At 37.6% G+C, this 20,939-nt stretch overlaps 1 protein-coding gene and 1 long non-coding RNA gene across 2 annotated transcripts in view; one reads left to right on the forward strand and one right to left on the reverse strand.

Annotated features, from left to right (window-relative positions):
• Nucleotides 1-20,939, forward strand: part of NPFR (Neuropeptide F receptor) — a 543,873-nt gene that overhangs the window by 247,304 nt on the left and 275,630 nt on the right. The window lies entirely within an intron of this gene.
• On the reverse strand, nucleotides 20,398-20,937 carry LOC141482264 (uncharacterized). The gene is made up of 2 exons (XR_012465426.1): nucleotides 20,512-20,937; nucleotides 20,398-20,456 (listed from the first exon to the last, which is right to left on the reverse strand). It is a non-coding gene; the product is annotated as an uncharacterized lncRNA (long non-coding RNA).

The raw sequence follows: 20,939 nt of genomic DNA on the forward strand, positions 1-20,939 counted from the left end.
TCAACTGCTCTGTTTGAAAATCTGTTTAAAATTAGATTTTCCGTTACCCAGCTGTGGTTCCCCCTACGACCTACAACTCTCAGAAGTCAGAGCTAAGGACTAATGAGGTCTTACCTCTTGACATGTGATTTCAATCTCTACTCGTATATTCTTTGTCATCCTAATATTTGAAATTTCGACTGAAAATTCCTTCTGGTGGAGAATTGAACACTTTGGGCCCAAAAATTGATGAGATCCCTGTCCTATTATTTCAAATGCGAATGGTTCTATGTATTTGTTTTTGTATCTTGTAGTATATGTATGGTTGGATCTGGTGAGTTTTGCCTTTCCTTTATATTGATGCAACGCAAGGGTTATGAAAAACTGTTGCCTCACATCGAATATTCCTGATTCTTCATATAATTCGTCACTGTTGTATCTTGGTAGTTTATTCAGAATCAGTTTTATGTATTTTCTTTGGATGACTTTCAGTGGGTACAAGTGGGTTTTGGACACTCCTCGCCATCCAATAATGCAATATAGTAAATGGCTTTGCACAAGGCTGAAATATATGATTTTCCTACATCTGATCCAGGATGTCTTTGAGTTGCCGGAACTTAAATAGGATACTTCTTAATTTTTTCAATAGATAGTTTGTATGAAAATTTCATCTTAAAAAAGGGCCTATAATAACTCCCAAATACTTTATATTCATAGTGTGATACGGTGTAAGGAGGGTCTGCTGTTGCAGAATGGTAAGAAGTAGGTTTTTTCAAAGTTTAGTGATAGTTGTTTATAATCAAACCAATCTTTTATCAGTTCTAGGTAACTTTTTGCCTGTCTTTTAACATCGAACCATATTTCTCCGGGGTAGACAATAGCTGTGTCATCTGCAAAACTAGTTATTTTCCCACAGGACCCTGCTGATTATGATCCGTTTATGTATGAACAGAATAGTATCGCTCCCAAAACCGTTTCTTCTGTGACCCCACATTTAATTGTCGTTTCACTGCTTTTTATATCTTTTATTCTATCTATCTGTTTAACGATCTGTGATATATGACTTCAATAATTTGATTGTGTTTCCCCTAATACCAAAATTCTCCAGAGTGTTTAACGGAATTCCGTGATAAACGGCATCGAACGCCTTTGACAAATCAATAAAAACTCCGATTAATGGCTTACTTCCATCTAGTGTTTTGTAGATACGTCCTGTTAATTGTGTGTGTTTTGGGAGTGAAATCATAACTTTCAAATCGTTATGACCTATGAGAAATTTTAGTTAAACTACATTTGGTTTTAGCTCCCTAGTAGGGGACTCTTCAACAATCTTCCCTTCTCGGACTCCAAATTGTAATTCCAGTAAAATGTGAGACTTTCTGATGAAGTAATCTAACCTAATCTTTACTAATTATGGTTGGGATTGAATCATATTAGCGAATGTGCATTAAGTACTGTCATTTTTACATGAATAGATGTATCTCATCGGTGTCGTAATGTTATCCAGATTGGTGCTGAAGGCAAATGTTTTATGACAAACACATCGTATGTCCATCAACGCGATGACAATGTTTCATGCAAGTAATATAATTTTTTTTATCGTCGCTCTATGAATATTTCTACCTTCTACAAACTGGAAAATATAAAAATATCAATGAAGAACTTTATAAACGGGTAAAAAAAACAAACATTTCCGTTCACCTCAATAAGTTACTGCGTGAATACTACGTATTTTTTACAATAAAAAATATTATATTCATCAGTAACGTGTTCTATTCGATGATTATACCTATAAAATCTAATCTGCCGTGTCTTCAGAAACGGACAAAATTTAAATTTATACGCAGTTTTTTCTTCGCTGATTCTATTCATTTGTCAACTTCTTTGACGATGTCAAAGGAAAGAAGAAATGCGGAATATGTCATATGTTGCTGATTGACTCCTGAAACAATCCATGTAGTAAGGTACAAGGTGTTCTCCGGTATCAATCTGTTTCTATTTTGCCACAATTTTCTTCAAGACGGGTAGCCAAATATGATCCATTTCTAAGGAGCTGTCTAAATACACTTCTTTCCAGATATAAGAATATACGTCGATTCTATGAGTTTACGTTTATTGAAGTGCATTCATTGGCAATCATTTTCATCTTGCCTCATCTAACTCGATGTTCACTGTTTGATTTCAGAATGTGTTCTGACAATTTCAATTCTATCAATTGTGTATTTTGGATGTAATCTCGATCTTTATTTTCACGCACTTTCAATGGTTTGAAATTTCACCAATTTCACTTTTACCACAAGAAGAAGGTAGGTATTTCATAAATGGGTGATTATTTGTTTTCTTCTATTGTATGTATGAGTATAGATTTCAGTGTGTCGTTTCGTAATAAGTTATATCATCATATATTTCCAATTCTTTCATATACTGTACTGTGTACCAATCCTGTGAATGATATCTGATACTATTCCATAACGAATGTTCGGTGAACAAGCTAAATAGGAAAAATAATTCTTTGTATAATTAAATAAAAAAAATATGTTTAAGATATTGTAATGAATCTGAAGCCGGCCCTGACCGGTGTCCCAGTCAGCCAACGCATGACGCATACCGCGAAAATTCCGGATGGGTCCCGAAATCCGCAGAGGGATCCGGAACGTTCGTTGACGATATTAAAACGTCGCTAATCGTCCCGAAGAGTAGTCTGTACCAAGAAAGCGATTCGAGCGGTTAACAAACGGTGAAGATAAATTAAGCGTTAGTTACTGAGTGGTGTAAACAAATTAGTTGTGATAGTGAAGTATTGTTAAAATAAATTTGTTTAAGACAGTTAATTCTTTAATTCGTTACAATTGGTGATCAGAAGTGGATTTTCAAAATAAATTTGTGAGCGCTTGGTGGACAATTTTTGTATCGCAGTGAAATTGACCATAAAACTTTCGCACTTTCGCGCAGATAGACTGGTGATTCATTGTGTTTCGCGAAGCGGACAGTACCGGACGACGGAAATATAAACTGATAGACCTTTCTCGTGAAAAATAGACTTGTGAAAATAAATAAGTGTTTCGGACTCCATTAAATAAGTGGACATATTCAGTTTTGAGTAAAATAGACAGTAAAAGATAAAATGTGTTCAAGAAAAGTACACCTAGTGGACTTGAAAGTTGCCGAATTGAAGCAAGAATTGGAGGAGAGAGAACTGGATTCTTCCGGAAAAAAATCAGTACTCCAGAAGATATTATGGGACAACTTGATTGAATCAGGAGAAGATCCCGAAACATATTTATTCGAAGTTTCTGGGGGTCATTGGAGTTCAATAATGAGCAAACTCGATGGACTTCAACAAAATTCGGTAAGTCTGGAGAAGAAGCTTCTGGAAAATTCGAAAAGTTTGAAAGATGAACTTCAACAAAATTCGAAGTGCTTGAAGGAAGAACTTCTAGAAAATGCAGAGGGCTTGAAGAAAGAGCTTTGTAGTGTGGCAAGCCTACTCGAAGAAAGGATAGGAACCATCGAGACAGAGAAAGACAAAATCAGAGAGGAAATCAAAGGGGAGATCAAAGATGAAATCGGAGCAGAAATGAAGAAAATGGGAAAACAGTTAGGCAATGAAATCAAAGGCGAATTCGAGGCAGAAATCAGCAATATAAAAAAAACAATTAGCAAGTTGCAAAACCAAATTGTTAATTCTGCCCACCCCACAGAAACGGTTACTGAAAACTCAATTCCGGAACTGAAAGATGTCAAACTCAGTTCTGAACCAGGAAAGCTCTCCATGAAGCCGCCCCAGTTCGACGGAAAAACTCTTTGGGCAAATTACCGCCGACAATTTGAAGCTGCGGCCAGAGCAAATGGATGGAATGCAGGAGAAAAGGTGGTAGCATTAACATTGGCGTTGCGTGGAGAAGCAACGAATATCCTGCAAACCCTCACGGCCCAGGAACAGGAAGACTATGACCAACTTGTGAAGCATCTTGAACTGCGGTATGGACAGGCCCACCTAGAGCACGTTTACCATTCACAGCTCAAGAACCGCTGCCAGAAATCAGGAGAATCCCTACAGGAGTTTGAAGCCGACATAGCTCGATTGGTCCGTCTGGTATATCCTGCTACACCCGAAAATGTAATGGAGCGGTTAGCAGTTCAAGCATTCTTGGATTGACTTCGCGACCAAGAAACGAGACAGGCCTTGACGCTAGCTTATCCCAAACATCTCGTGGATGCACTGGCAAGCGCTCTGGAGTTTGAGGCTGCAAAACAATCCTGCAAGAGCCAGAGCAAAGTTCGAGCTATCGAGGAAGATGGACAAGTGCCTGCTGATATTGAAGCCACAATCAGAAAAGTAATGAAAGAAGTGTTGCCTGAGAGGAAACAAATAAGATGCTGGAACTGTGGTGAAATTGGACATGTGCGTAGCAAATGACCAATCCGGCAATCGGCTAGAAGACTCCCTCTTGCCAAGAGAGAAGAGGCAGACAAGATAGTCAGTGATATGGGAAAAAAGGAGTCATCGAACCTTCTGACAACCCCTGGTCTTCCCCAGTCGTGTTAGTGAAGAAGAAGGACGGCTCGACAAGGTTCTGCGTGGATTATCGCCAACTAAATCACATGACAAAGAAACACAGCTACCCTCTTCCAAGAATCGACGACACTCTAGACACGCTAGCCGGCTCCACAATTTTCTCGACCTTGGATTTGAAGAGTGGATATTGGCAAGTTGAATTGGCCCCAGAAGATCGAGAAAAGACAGCTTTTACTATCGGCTCAGGATTGTGGCAGTTCACGGTTATGCCATTCGAGCTTTGTAATGCTCTAGCGACCTTCGAGAGATTGATGGAGACGGTTCTGAAAGGGCCCTCATGGAAGACGTGTCTAGTGTATCTCGACGATATAATCGTGGTCGGAAAATCGTTCGACGATCATTTGAAAAACTTGGAGGAGGTGTTCATGCGTCTGAGGAGTTCTGAATTAAAACTGAGTCCCAAGAAATGCCATTTGTTCCAGAAAGAAGTCCGTCACCTTGGCCACGTTGTCTCAGGGGCTGTCAGGGGCGGTAGACGAACAAAAGATCAAAGCAGTTAAGGACTGGCCCATTTCAAAAGACATACATCAGCTTCGGAGCTTCCTTGGTTTATGCACCTACTACCGCCGATATGTGCTGGGGTTTGCCAACATCGCCAAACCATTGACTCGCCTCACAGAAGGGCAAATCCAGATCCAATGGTCTGAGGAATGCCAAGACTCATTCAAGAAGCTGAAAAGAGCTTTGATCAACGCTCCCGTTTTGAGCTATCCCTTACCTGACGGAAAGTTCATTTTGGATACGGACGCCAGCAACGTGGGACTTGGAGCAGTCCTTTCTCAAATCCAGGATGGACAAGAGAAAGTTATAGGCTACTTCCGCAAAACGCTCAGTAAACCAGAGCGTAACTACTGTGTCACCAGGTGAGAGCTGTTGGCCGTAGTCAAAGGTGTAGATCATTTCTACAAATACGTGTATGGAAGACGATTTCTGTTGAGAACGGACCATGCAGCTCTCAAATGGCTTCTGCAGTTCAAAAATCCCGAGAGTAAATAGGCTGCAAGAGTTCTAAAAGTTTTCTTATGGAGATTAACATGGGAAAACGGCTAAGGTTCATTCTGCAATTTTTGGTTCCTTTCAAGGTCACGCGTACGGCAGAGTCCAATCAGAGCGCTCCAAATTGTCACATGACCCAGATGCATCGTCGCTAGTACACCACACTGGCGCCACCTATGAGTCACTAGCTGAACTATCTATTGGTTGAAGAAGGACACTGTAAACACTAATCTTAGCGCCACCTATGAGTCACTAGCTGAACTATCTATTGGTTGAAGAAGGACACTGTAAACACTAATCCTAGCGCCACCTATGAGTCACTAGCTGAACTATTTATTGGAAGATGAACAACGTATGTTCTGGCCCACTTGGGAGTGGGGGAAACGTGTGACGTCATCGACGCAGGATGGAACGAGTATAGTAGCGATTTGAGCGTGGAACTCCGCCCCTCGGCCCCCTTGGTACTCCACCTAACCTATCAGCTCCCTCGGCCCCCTTCAGTCACGTGATTTTAATTAAAAAAAGTTTATAGTTATGAGATTCGAACCTGGGTCGTCCGCGGCGTAGACATTGTCCTTAGCCTCTACACCATCGTAAGATATTGAAGTTAACTGCGAATGTTGGGTATTTATAGCGTTAGTTTTGTCAGGACCGAAATTGACTCATTCATTATACTTGACAGCATTTTTATTTTTGATTTCCGTAGAATGTAATCGTCATTATCATATTGAAGATAGGAAAATATACTTAGATTTGGGAAATAATTAATATTTCATGTAAAGATGCGTATGTGTGTGTAAGAGCGAGAGGCGCGTGTGACGTAATCGATGCAAAGAGAGATGGAGATTGAGGTTTTACCGGTTGCTAGTGCAAGCAGGTGTTGCCAGTTGTACAATAAATCAATGTTTATGGAGTAATGTAGCGTTGCCGGTTTGAAAATTAAGTTATAGAATACACAGAGTGATCTATGAGTCACTAGCTGAACTATCTATTGGTTGAAGAAGGACACTGTAAACACTGGACTCATAAGACTGCATCTGTCAAATGTCAATACATGCCAGCATGGCAGGTTCGGCGTTGCCAGTTGTACAATAAATCATTGTTTATGGGGCAATGTAGCGTTGCCGGTTTTGGAATTGATCGTGAACTACTCAACGAAAATTGGAAGCGCGAAAGTGATATATTAATAATAATGAATCAAATTTAAGAAAAAACATTACAGATTAATGAAGCTGTATCGTTTCAAAGTGTGATCCCTCAGTGTTACAAGGTATCTCAAAATACATCATTGAAAACAAACATGGCGTCGAAGTGTACAGGGTGCGTCAAAATACATCATTCAAGAAAGAACATAACAGTTCCACGAGGCTGTAAGTTTTCAACGTGCGATCTCTCAATGTGTATAAGGTATCTCAAAATACACCATTGAAAAACGAATATGACGTTGAAGTGTACAGGGTGCGTCAAAATATATCATTTAAGAAAAAAAACATGTCGATTCGAAATATGATATTAATGTGTATACAGACATGTCGATTCAACAGAAGTCTAGCGTTCCAACATGTCGGAAGTCTCGTATCTTTGTTAACCAAGTTAGCATCATCAGGAGAAAGAGGAGATCCAAAAGTGTCGAGAGGTTGAGCGTTGTGGACTCAACGTGAGGGCGCGAATGGGAGAGCGAAGTATTCGACAATGACATTTCAAAATACGTGGTTTTCCGTGCGTTTTCGATCGTTTTTCGTGCGTTTACGATCGTTTTTCGTGCGTTTTCGACCGTTTTCCGTGCGTTCATTCGTTATCGTTTCATCGTTATTGTCGTAACGGTTTTTCGTGTTTCAATACGGCAGTCATTTATCATTTAACGCGTTTCGCTAATCAAGTTGGCATCATCAGGAAATAACTAACGTCCATGCTTTGTCATATGAAGATTCATTTTGCGAATTTTCGTGCGTTTACGATCGTTTTTCGTGCGTTTACGATCGTTTTTCGTGCGTTTTCGACCGTTTTCCGTGCGTTCATTCGTTACCGTTTCATCGTTATTGTCGTAACGGTTTTTCGTGTTTCAATAAGACAGTCATTTATCATTTAACGCGTTTCGCTAACCAAGTTAGCATCATCAGGAAATGATTAACCTCCATGCTTTGTTATATGAAGATTCATTTTGCGAATTTTCAGACTCTTGAACGGAACCTTGTGGAACACCCAACCTAACTTCTGTTACAGAGTAGTGTCGGTCAGCCAATCAGAATGGAGAAATCAAATATCGCTCGATTGATTGTGCTAGATGAAATTGAACTGGAGAATGAGGGTCGAATAATAATAATAATAGTGATAAAACATTAAAAGCTTGAAAGTGACGTAGTCAGCGTGATAGGTGGTGGCGTGTGTGATAATGAATGAGTTATTACGAAGAATAATAGCGCAACTGTCAGAAGGGCACTGAGTTGTATATTTACTAATAATGATCGGATCGTCGCATACGGCATGTCAAATGAAAGGATAAGAAATGGAGAATTCGTCGACAGAGAAAAAACAAATATGGCGTAATGAATATAATATCCAACGCCTAATGTGAAATAACATAGGAAGAATTGCAAATTCAACAAAAATCACTGAAAAAACTTGTAATTGAAAATTGTTGGGTTATGAACAACTATAAGTTTATTCCAATTGCAGAAGCTTGATTCAAAACGCAGAATTTATTGACAAAAAAATTAAAAAAATCATTGGATACTGAAACATATGATATATTTGGATTCCTTAGGGTGAGAAGGTTTCGAATCCATCAAAAAACGACCACTTCCGGTTTCCATTTCCGGTCCTCCGATTTCGATGATTTCAACATCAATGGATTCGTTTAGATGTCATGAAACATAATTAATCATTTGTCGAAGCCAAAAGTGCCTTATAACCTATTTTCATTATACTAGCAGCAACGGACCGATGTCGGTACTCAATTTAAATGATTTCATTTGTAGATTATGAAAAGTATAATATCGAGCATCTAAAGTGAAATAGCATAGAAAGAATTGCACATTTAAAGAAAATCATTAAACATATTTGAAATTAAAAGTTGTTGGGTTATGAACAACTACGAGTGTAATGTAATTGCAAAAGTTTTATTCAAAACACATAATTTGTTGACAAAAAATCAAATAATCATCGTATACTGAAACATATGTTGTTGTTGAGATGACTCTGACTGATACTGCACACGTTGATGTATTATTCTGAAATGAATTCGATTTTTCAATAAAAAAATACACTGAAATAAATTCGATTTTTCAATAAAAACATACACTAAAAAAATGTTTTGCCAACAGAGAGGGTAATGTCTTTCATGAAGTAATTGCTACACTTATAATGAAAATAAAAAATCAAGTGTCATTCAAAATAAAGAATTTAAAACACATATTCTGCACGTACTAAGTGAAGGAAATATATTGTATGAAAACACTACTTTATGCGGATCATATCTGTGAGTGAGAATTTTTGACCCGAATGAAAAATATTGTATACACCCAAAAACTCTTTGTCTATAAAATTGGAAACAGTACTAACCTTAATTTCGTACAATTTCAAATGAAACGACAAGATTCGGTTTCCCAATGTCCATTAACCCTTTGAACACAATAGCGTATTTTCCTAATGAAAATTCTTCTAAGTGAGGACGATACGCCTCCGTCACTCGGTGGGGCAGAAATGATACTTTCCAAATCTAACAAGACCGCCTCACCAAATTTTCCTTTCACGATTTTGGCAGTGAATATCCTCTGCGGCATCTCCACAGGCAAATCTGTTACTTTGATACTTGGCTTTCTCTTCACGATCGAACTTGCATTCAACTTTTGTAAATCCATCTGTGAAAAATAAAAAATGAAAGCTTTATGTTTTGATTCACAATATATGCGAATACTATCTCAAACAAACCACGATATGTAAAACATTTGACTGAAATCATCCAACATATATATATCGAGAAAAATTTTGGAAATCAAAGGATTCAACAATTCTCACCAATTTTCAATTAAATTACATTTGAATAAATTCATCCGAGGAAAAAGTCAAACCTAAAACACTTACTTTCAAATAGAATCGGTGCACTTGTCACTGGTATCACTTTCAACGGATGCAACTAACTCATTTCGCCATGCATGACGTATTTATAGTAAAATAAGTGATGACATATTTTAAAATGAAACAAAGAGCCTTCGTTTCGTCGCTTTGAGAACTGCATATCTCCGGATGTAGATTCGACATTGACAGTGATCAATGTCACTTTGGGTTTGAATATAAAAATTAGTTATGACATATTCTGAAATGAAACAAAAAAAAATCAAAGAGTCTTTGTTATATGCATATTCAGCGTTGACATTGATCCATGTCACCTTGGATTTGAATAGCGCAACAAACACATGAATTCTGCTTTTTTTCCCCATTTTATTTGAAGTGCTACATGTGATGATGCGACTATTATTAGTGAAGATACAACTTTGTGCCCTCTTGGCATCGTCTCGGTTTTTTTTTCTCTGTTGATGAATTCTGCATTCGTTTTCCTTTCATTTGATTTGCTGCACGTTGAAATTCAGTTATCATTATTGAAGATGTGTGTTAGTGCCCTTCTGACATGTTGCACCATATTTATTTTTTCTTTATAGATGAATTCTGCAATATTTCTTCTTTCATTTGACATGATGTACGTGGCGATCCGAAGTTTTTTCAATGATTCTCTTTGCAATTCTTCCTATGCTGTTTCACATTAGGCGCTAGATATTATATTTTTCATTGTCTACACATTAAATCATTTGAAATGAGTACCCACATCGACCTGTTGCGACTAGTATAGCGAAAATAGGTTATGAGGTCCTTTTGGCTTCGTAAAATGATTAACTATGTTTTTTGACATCTAAAGGAATCCATTGATGTCAAAATCATCGGAATCGGACGACCGGAAGTGAAAACCGGAAGTGACCTGTTTTCGACGGATTCGAAACCTTCTCACCCTAAGGAATCCAAAAATACCATATGTTTCAGTATACGATGATTATTTGATTTTTTGTCAACAAATTATGTGTTTTGAATAAAACTTTTGCAATTACATTACACTCGTAGTTGTTCATAACCCAACAACTTTTAATTTCAAATATGTTTAATGATTTTCTTTAAATGTGCAATTCTTTCTATGCTATTTCACTTTAGATGCTCGATATTATACTTTTCATAATCTACAAATGAAATCATTTAAATTGAGTACCGACATCGGTCCGTTGCTGCTAGTATAATGAAAATAGGTTATAAGGCACTTTTGGCTTCGACAAATGATTAATTATGTTTCATGACATCTAAACGAATCCATTGATGTTGAAATCATCGAAATCGGAGGACCGGAAATGGAAACCGGAAGTGGTCGTTTTTTGATGGATTCGAAACCTTCTCACCCTAAGGAATCCAAATATATCATATGTTTCAGTATCCAATGATTTTTTTAATTTTTTTGTCAATAAATTCTGCGTTTTGAATCAAGCTTCTGCAATTGGAATAAACTTATAGTTGTTCATAACCCAACAATTTTCAATTACAAGTTTTTTCAGTGATTTTTGTTGAATTTGCAATTCTTCCTATGTTATTTCACATTAGGCGTTGGATATTATATTCATTACGCCATATTTGTTTTTTCTCTGTCGACGAATTCTCCATTTCTTATCCTTTCATTTGACATGCCGTATGCGACGATCCGATCATTATTAGTAAATATACAACTCAGTGCCCTTCTGACAGTTGCGCTATTATTCTTCGTAATAACTCATTCATTATCACACACGCCACCACCTATCACGCTGACTACGTCACTTTCAAGCTTTTAATGTTTTATCACTATTATTATTATTATTCGACCCTCATTCTCCAGTTCAATTTCATCTAGCACAATCAATCGAGCGATATTTGATTTCTCCATTCTGATTGGCTGACCGACACTACTCTGTAACAGAAGTTAGGTTGGGTGTTCCACAAGGTTCCGTTCAAGAGTCTGAAAATTCGCAAAATGAATCTTCATATAACAAAGCATGGAGGTTAATCATTTCCTGATGATGCTAACTTGGTTAGCGAAACGCGTTAAATGATAAATGACTGTCTTATTGAAACACGAAAAACCGTTACGACAATAACGATGAAACGGTAACGAATGAACGCACGGAAAACGGTCGAAAACGCACGAAAAACGATCGTAAACGCACGAAAAACGATCGTAAACGCACGAAAAACGATCGTAAACGCACGAAAATTCGCAAAATGAATCTTCATATGACAAAGCATGGACGTTAGTTATTTCCTGATGATGCCAACTTGATTAGCGAAACGCGTTAAATGATAAATGACTGCCGTATTGAAACACGAAAAACCGTTACGACAATAACGATGAAACGATAACGAATGAACGCACGGAAAACGGTCGAAAACGCACGAAAAACGATCGTAAACGCACGAAAAACGATCGAAAACGCACGGAAAACCACGTATTTTGAAATGTCATTGTCGAATACTTCGCTCTCCCATTCGCGCCCTCACGTTGAGTCCACAACGCTCAACCTCTCGACACTTTTGGATCTCCTCTTTCTCCTGATGATGCTAACTTGGTTAACAAAGATACGAGACTTCCGACATGTTGGAACGCTAGACTTCTGTTGAATCGACATGTCTGTATACACATTAATATCATATTTCGAATCGACATGTTTTTTTTCTTAAATGATATATTTTGACGCACCCTGTACACTTCAACGTCATATTCGTTTTTCAATGGTGTATTTTGAGATACCTTATACACATTGAGAGATCGCACGTTGAAAACTTACAGCCTCGTGGAACTGTTATGTTCTTTCTTGAATGATGTATTTTGACGCACCCTGTACACTTCGACGCCATGTTTGTTTTCAATGATGTATTTTGAGATACCTTGTAACACTGAGGGATCACACTTTGAAACGATACAGCTTCATTAATCTGTAATGTTTTTTCTTAAATTTGATTCATTATTATTAATATATCACTTTCGCGCTTCCAATTTTCGTTGAGTAGTTCACGATCAATTCCAAAACCGGCAACGCTACATTGCCCCATAAACAATGATTTATTGTACAACTGGCAACGCCGAACCTGCCATGCTGGCATGTATTGACATTTGACAGATGCAGTCTTATGAGTCCAGTGTTTACAGTGTCCTTCTTCAACCAATAGATAGTTCAGCTAGTGACTCATAGATCACTCTGTGTATTCTATAACTTAATTTTCAAACCGGCAACGCTACATTACTCCATAAACATTGATTTATTGTACAACTGGCAACACCTGCTTGCACTAGCAACCGGTAAAACCTCAATCTCCATCTCTCTTTGCATCGATTACGTCACACGCGCCTCTCGCTCTTACACACACATACGCATCTTTACATGAAATATTAATTATTTCCCAAATCTAAGTATATTTTCCTATCTTCAATATGATAATGACGATTACATTCTACGGAAATCAAAAATAAAAATGCTGTCAAGTATAATGAATGAGTCAATTTCGGTCCTGACAAAACTAACGCTATAAATACCCAACATTCGCAGTTAACTTCAATATCTTACGATGGTGTAGAGGCTAAGGACAATGTCTACGCCGCGGACGACCCAGGTTCGAATCTCATAACTATAAACTTTTTTTAATTAAAATCACGTGACTGAAGGGGGCCGAGGGAGCTGATAGGTTAGGTGGAGTACCAAGGGGGCCGAGGGGCGGAGTTCCACGCTCAAATCGCTACTATACTCGTTCCATCCTGCGTCGATGACGTCACACGTTTCCCCCACTCCCAAGTGGGCCAGAACATACGTTGTTCATCTTCCAATAAATAGTTCAGCTAGTGACTCATAGGTGGCGCTAGGATTAGTGTTTACAGTGTCCTTCTTCAACCAATAGATAGTTCAGCTAGTGACTCATAGGTGGCGCTAAGATTAGTGTTTACAGTGTCCTTCTTCAACCAATAGATAGTTCAGCTAGTGACTCATAGGTGGCGCCAGTGTGGTGTACTAGCGACGATGCATCTGGGTCATGTGACAATTTGGAGCGCTCTGATTGGACTCTGCCGTACGCGTGACCTTGAAAGGAACCAAAAATTGCAGAATGAACCTTAGCCGTTTTCCCATGTTAATCTCCATAAGAAAACTTTTAGAACTCTTGCAGCCTATTTACTCCCGAGGGCCAAGTAGCACGCTGGATTGAGAGATTACAAGAATTTGACTTCGAAATAGAACATCGAGCTGGGACTAGCCATAAAAACGCAGATGCCCTATCACGGAGACCTTGTCCCGATGACTGCTCACATTGTCGACGAGCAGAAGAGAAGGAAGCAGCTATTTGTAGAACTACAGCTGTAGACGACAACTGGGAGGATGATAAGATCAAGGAAGACCAAGAGAAAGACCCAGATCTTGGTTTAGTCATCGGATGGAAGAAAAGTAATCGAAGACCATCGTGGCAGGAGGTAGCAGGTTATTCGCCAGTGATCAAGTCCTACTGGGCACAATGGAACTCCCTTACTTTGGAAAACGGGGTTCTGAAGCGGGTGTTGGAGTCTGAAGACGGTGCAGAAGAAAGGCACCAGACAGTGGTACTCAGGAGCAGACGACGGGAGGTGGTCAAAGAAATCCATGATGGAGTCACTGGAGGACATCTGGGAGTAACGAAGATCCTCCAGGAAGTAAGACATCGGTTTTACTGGGTTGATTGTCAAGCCGACGTCAAGGACTGGTGCAGAAAGTGTGCTGTATGCGCTGCCAGTAACGGACCTAGGATACGACCGAAAGCTCCAATGCGCCAGTATAACGTGGGTAGTCCTTTCGAGAGAATCGCCATCGATATCGCCGGCCCGTTCCCAGAGTCCCACCATGGGAACAAATACATCCTGGTAGCCATGGACTACTTCAGCAAGTGGGCAGAAGCCTATGCCCTGCCCAACCAGGAAGCTTTTACCGTCGCTGACGTCCTGGTAAAGGAATGGATATGTCGATTCGGTGTCTTATTGGAGCTGCATTCGGACCAGGGCAGAAATTTTGAGTCCAACCTGTTCCAAGAAATATGTAAACTGTTGGACATTCGAAAGACCAGAACCACAGCCTTACATCCACAGTCCGACGGAATGGTGGAACGAATGAATAGGACTATAAATCGCCACTTGTCCAAGGTAGTCTCTGACCATCAAAGAGACTGGGACCAATACCTCCACCTGTTCCTGCTGGCTTATCGTTCGGCAGTGCACGAGTCAACCGGCCAAACCCCTGTCAGTATTATAATGGGACGAGAGCTGCGGCTTCCTTGCGACCTAAAATTTGGGATGCCTCCAGAACAAGACACTGCGGGGGAAGACTATGTCAGCAAGCTTCGGCAGAGAATGGACGATGGACTGTACAATCCTAAGCGCCGCCGTGGTTCATCACCGAAGTTGCGGAACTCGTGGGAAGGTCCGTACAAAATCATGAAAAAGATTAATGACCTCGTCTACCGAATCCATAAGCCACCTCGAGGAAAGCCTAGGGTCGTCCATTTTAATAGACTGGCTCCTTATGCTGGAAATCACGACCAAGTTCGCGCCCTCAGACCACCAGAGGATGAAATGACGTTCCAGCAATTCATGTCCTTATACTCGAACGGACAGAAGGTCGTACATGGGGTAACTCGAGAAGAGCCACGAGACCTTTTCAAGGTTCCAGTTGATTACGCCCTAGCGCACTGCGTGGCAAAGGATCTCCAAATGTCCAAGGGCATCGCTGTGGTATTATTCAACAAGAAATTCGGTCAGCTTCAAACATTACGAGAACAGAATCCAGAAGTCGGAGGAATGCTACAGTTGAAGAAGGGTCAGAGAAACATCTTCTACTTGGTGACCAAAAAGCATTCTCGAGACAAACCATCCTATGAAGATGTCTGGCGGAGTCTTACTAGACTGAAGGAGACGATGCTCGACCAGAATCTCGTGGAGTTGGCGATCCCGAAATTAGCCTCTGGGCTCGACAGGCTGGACTGGAGAATTGTGAAAAGCATGTTGGAAACGATCTTCAGATCCAGCGGCATCCAGATTTTAGTGTGTGGTAACCATCTTCCACGACTGAGCATAAAGACTGTGGAGTGTTACTTCCATCGAACTCCACAGTGCAAATATGGAGAGTTCTGCAGGTATCGACACACGCCAAGAATAACATTTCGGGGCGAAACGTCTTTAAGGAGGGGGCAATGTAATGAATCTGAAGCCGGCCCTGACCGGTGTCCCAGTCAGCCAACGAATGACGCATACCGCGAAAACTCCGGATGGGTCCCGAAATCCGCAGAGGGATCCGGAACTTTCGTTGACGATATAAAAACGTCGCTATTCGTCCCGAAGAGGAGTTTGTACCAAGGAAGCGAATCGAGCGGTTAACAAACGGTGAAGATAAATTAAGCGTCAGTGGTGTAAATAAATTAGTTGTGATAGTGAAGTATTGTTAAAATAAATTTGTTTAAGACAGTTAATTCTTTAATTCGTTACAATATGTTTTTCCGTTAACCCTCAGAAGTCGAAACGTGTGCGAGCTAAAGACTTTTTTTATGTACAAAAGGCAAGCACTACAGGAAAATCCTCAACACGATCATAAAGCGGTGCCTGTGCGAAAGTAGTGATTCACATTAGATTTGAATCACTGGAGATCAAATCCATTTGGAAAAACATTCTCAGGAAGTTTATTTGATATAAACGAAGTTCTTCAAATAAAAGAGTTCTTGAACAGTGAAGTTCGAGGTATACTAAGTTGAACCTCAAAACGATGAGCAGCCACAGTCCGTCGCGAATTTCTGATATGTACCGTGAAAGTATCTATAGGAGAGAAATAAATCTCCAACCTTTCTTTGATGTTCCAGACTATCAAGGTTGCAAGTGATGTTCGCGTTTCCTGTCAGGCATATAGCTCTTTTCTGAGTAATATCCAGCAGTTTCAGGGTATGTTTGGGGGCGGAGCTCCATACAAGAGAACAAAGAAGTTCTGATCTGAGCCTTATAAAGCATTATTAGTTGCTGAGGTGTGTTCAGTTTTCTGGTTCGGAACAGTGTTTCAAGCTTTTGAGAAGCAGCCTTTGCAATTCCAGCGACATTATTGTGCCAAGACATATTGGTGTAATACCTTTCAACCTCACTTTCTTTCATGTAATTCAATGTTTATATGAAAGTAGTTATTTCAAGAGGGTTCTTCTTTCACTTTGTATCTGAAAGTAACTTGTATGCATGATCTACACATATTTATGAAGAGTTTATCCTGAAATTGATTACTTCCTTCTTTCTTTTTCTGTAATTTTCTCACATTTTTTGTATAAAGATGAAGTACAATATTTTGTATGAGGTGTTACTTGCATATTTTTTGCATTTCGAATTATTGGAATATGGGGTGCTGACAATGAATTGATTTTTACGTAGAAATGCATCTACCTGAAAACTGAAGTTGAAGTATTTTTCGACATTTTTTACAATTTTAATGATTCATTCAGGATGACTCATGCACGAAATTCGCTAGATTCAGTAAGTTATCATTGAAGTCACTGCTAGGGTGTTCCTTTAATACCGATGAAATATGAACACTCAGTTTAATAAAACTATTTCAAAATTGGCGACACTTTTTTTTCTATATTGAGTTCGGGAGAAAGGAGTACTAATTTGAATTTTTTTCAAAACCAGGCTTGTAGCTATCAGTAGTCATAAGACATTTTTGTGAAAAAGATGGTTGTTTTTTACATTCTTCGTTCCCTTAACTTTTTTTAGGATATGTCATCTGAAAAGTTATTCATGAATTCAAAGTGACTGCAACTAAGTTCATGAAACTATCTATTCAGAAAATGTCACGCATATAATCTGTGGAACTGGTATTAGATCTACATCAAATTCAACATAATCGAAATCTTCGATTTTTTTTTGAAGTAATGAATTTTATATGATTACTTCTGTGATCGTTGAACATTTAAACTACAATTCAGGATTCAGGATCACCGACATGAGATCTGTTTAAAAAATCTGTTTTTTCCGTTAACCAGCTGTCGCACCCCCACGAACGACAACCCTCAGAAGTCGAAACTTGTGCGAGCTAAGGATTAACGAGGTCTTACCTTTCAACGTGTGATTCCTAACACGGGTTGGACGATAGCAAGTGAAGATCGATCGTTCAGACTAGGGCTTGAACCACCGACCAACACGACAGTCAATTCGAGTGAGTAAACAAAGCACCCACGCCGAACCGCTTGGCTACCGACCGACCATATAGATTATATATATTCTTATAATATATTGATATGAAACCTATGAATAATGCAGTGTTATGCATTATTTTTGTCGGATTTTCAATTAGCTCAAATTATGTCGTGTGTTGCCTTATTAATAAACTTCAATAAGTCAGTATTAAAGTTTCATGAATAAATCAAATCATCTACTGCAGATAAAATTTGGAATAATGTATTTTCGAATCAATAAATGAAAAATGTTCGATTTGAGCTAGGTGGATTATATACTGTTGTATCAAACCAGCATCAAAGTCATTTTGACCATCAACCATTAATTGAGTACTTAGCACTTTTTTTTAGTTTTGTTGGTATCCTAAGGAAATTTATGATAGCATATTACTTCGATTCAAGTTGATCAAGCACGGAATATAGACTCTTTTCCGTGTCATTAACTCATTTATTAACTTTTTGTTCCTTTCTATTTTTTCTAAGTCATCACTACACTTGATGATATTTGCAATGAGGACGCAGTTGTGTGATAATAATTCTGGATTATATACTCTCCAAAACTGATAACGGAATTGTCGACTACCTAGTCCGTGCCATTTTATCTATATCACTACAGTTGGTGCACTTTTAGTCTAATCAACAAGTTCAAACACATGAAAAATAGAGATAATGGTCCTAAGAATATGAGAGATAGCTCATTCGATTTGGAATCACCTCTAGAAAAATGGTTTTGAAGGATTTTGGTGCAGGTAAAAAATTTCAGTTGTTATTAACAAAGATTAAAAAAATGGTATTTAATTTTTCGTTAATAACTCAAAAAATATTAATATATAAGCAATTTTGAAAAAAGATCGTTAAGGAGGAGAAAATTTCCGATAGAAAAGGTTCGACTCCCGAAACTCTATCTCCATTATTTATAATTTTTGCGCGGCTGTTACGGCATGCGCGTGCTGCCGCTAAAGAGAGTTTATCAAAAGAAATGATTTTTTATAACATAAAAAATTTTAAAAATTTGAAAAAATCTAGTATTTTCTTCACACTTGAATGAATCGAGTCCCGTAGAAAAAAAAGTTTTATCACCATTTTTCAAAAAGTTATTCAATTGTTAATTAACAAATTTTTGCCCAATCTCCGTTGGCATTAATAATGGGATAAAAGGTATAAATAATTGGCCCATGAATTTCAAATTTCGTGGAGCCCTTTTCATATATATATATACCCCATACGATCCTGCGATGAAAGTTCATTAAAATTCATTAATTTGTTAATTATGATTTTTTATAACTATTGCAAAATGAAATGTCTAAAAATTGTTGATAATTTTTTTTCGATTGATATTTAGCTATGTCTGTTTTCACATTGAACAATGGCAGTTATTGATTGATATAGGATATGGATTTTTTACATAATTTGTTCATTAAATTGTTTTACACAAATAGAGGAATTCAATATTTTTGAAAAATTTCTTTTGTTAGTTTGTTGTTTCAAGATTATTATGATTTAATTTTTTTTTATTTAAATTTTTTATTGTTTGAAATCGATTCTTTTATATTTCGATTATTGAAATAATTAGTTGAGAAATAATTTTGCTTCCAAAAATCATTATTTACACTTTCGAATGGTTTGTCAAAAATATTTTTTTCATTTATAATTTAATTGTTTATTAGTTTAATAATTTGTTATAAACAAATATTGACCAACGTTATTTTTTTTAGAAAAAAATTATAAAAACAGCTATATATAAAAAAGTGACATGAAAAAAGTATTATGATGAATAAAAAAAATGTATGACACTTTTTTATATATTGCTGTTTTTATAATTTTTTTTGCTTCAGAAATAAAAATTCAAAACTATTCATAACTGTAAATTATGATTTTTAAAAGCAGAATTATTTCTCAACTAATCATTTGAACAATCGAAATATAAAAAAATCGATTTCAAACAAATAAAAATTGAAATTGACGAAAACATTTTTTTTTATCATGATTATCTCTAGACAACAAAATAGCAAAAGAAAATTTTTCGAAAATATTGAATTTCTGTATTTGTTTAATACAATTCAATAAACAAATTACGTAAAACATTCATATTGTAACGGAACGGTAATAGGAACAGTAGGGACTGTATACCGTTATGATACTTAACAAAATGTTGAACAGGGCAGTCGAGAATGGCGGCCAATCAACCACATAGAAAAACAATGCAACAACAACAATGTTCGTCCCTTTTCATCGCTCCAACACACCACAGAGGGCGCAATCATATTGAAGTCGTTTTGAGGGTACAGGGTGAGGCACAATTAAGAAAATAAAAATGAGTATGTTAGCTGTTCCGCAACACATATCCTATGTTAATAACTGCCATTTTTCAATATGAAAACAACGAGTTAATAAATTTTTATGAACTTTTATCGCAGGATCGTATGGAGTATATATATATATATATATATATATATATATATATATATATATATATATAGAGAGAGAGAGAGAGGTAGTCTTTGCTGACTAGTTACGAACAATTCCTTGGAGTTATTTGGGATAGCAGCGAAGCGCAAGTGTACTCTTATAACATTATATTTCCAATATTTCGACAATGGTTATTGTCATCATCAGGGAGCTAAGATGATAGATTTTGAATTAATACAGAACTAAGTTAACAGACGGATACTTACAATGTTAGTGAGATTGGTCGCATGTGAGTTGAGTTAAAATTAAAATATGAAAGTTGTGATCATGATAAAAACACATAACAACTGTAAAATTACAAGACATATGAAGTAAGTGAAAGCTACAAATATAAAAGTTAAATGAGGAATATTCATAAAATGTTTTTTTTTTAAATTTGAGAAAGAACGTGGTGATCTTAGGTTAGAAACACATCACTTGTCAATTTATTAAATTTTGAAGAAGAAGTAGACTTGGCATTTGCCGCTGGTGCAATTAATCAAAGAGTTACAGTTGCCTCCAGAAGAAAGAGTTTTGTTGTATAATTTTTGTTAATAAGTTGATAAATGAATTTAAGTAATGTCAAATGAGTTGTCTTTGAAGGAATTCCAATTTTTGTCTATAAAAAGTAAATAGGAATATATTTCACTTAAAT

Source organism: Leptinotarsa decemlineata, unplaced genomic scaffold (genome assembly GCF_025532065.1).
Source record: "Leptinotarsa decemlineata unplaced genomic scaffold, Ldec_3_MD MMD2_tig00000882_RagTag_RagTag, whole genome shotgun sequence".
NCBI classification, from domain to species: domain Eukaryota; kingdom Metazoa; phylum Arthropoda; class Insecta; order Coleoptera; family Chrysomelidae; genus Leptinotarsa; species Leptinotarsa decemlineata.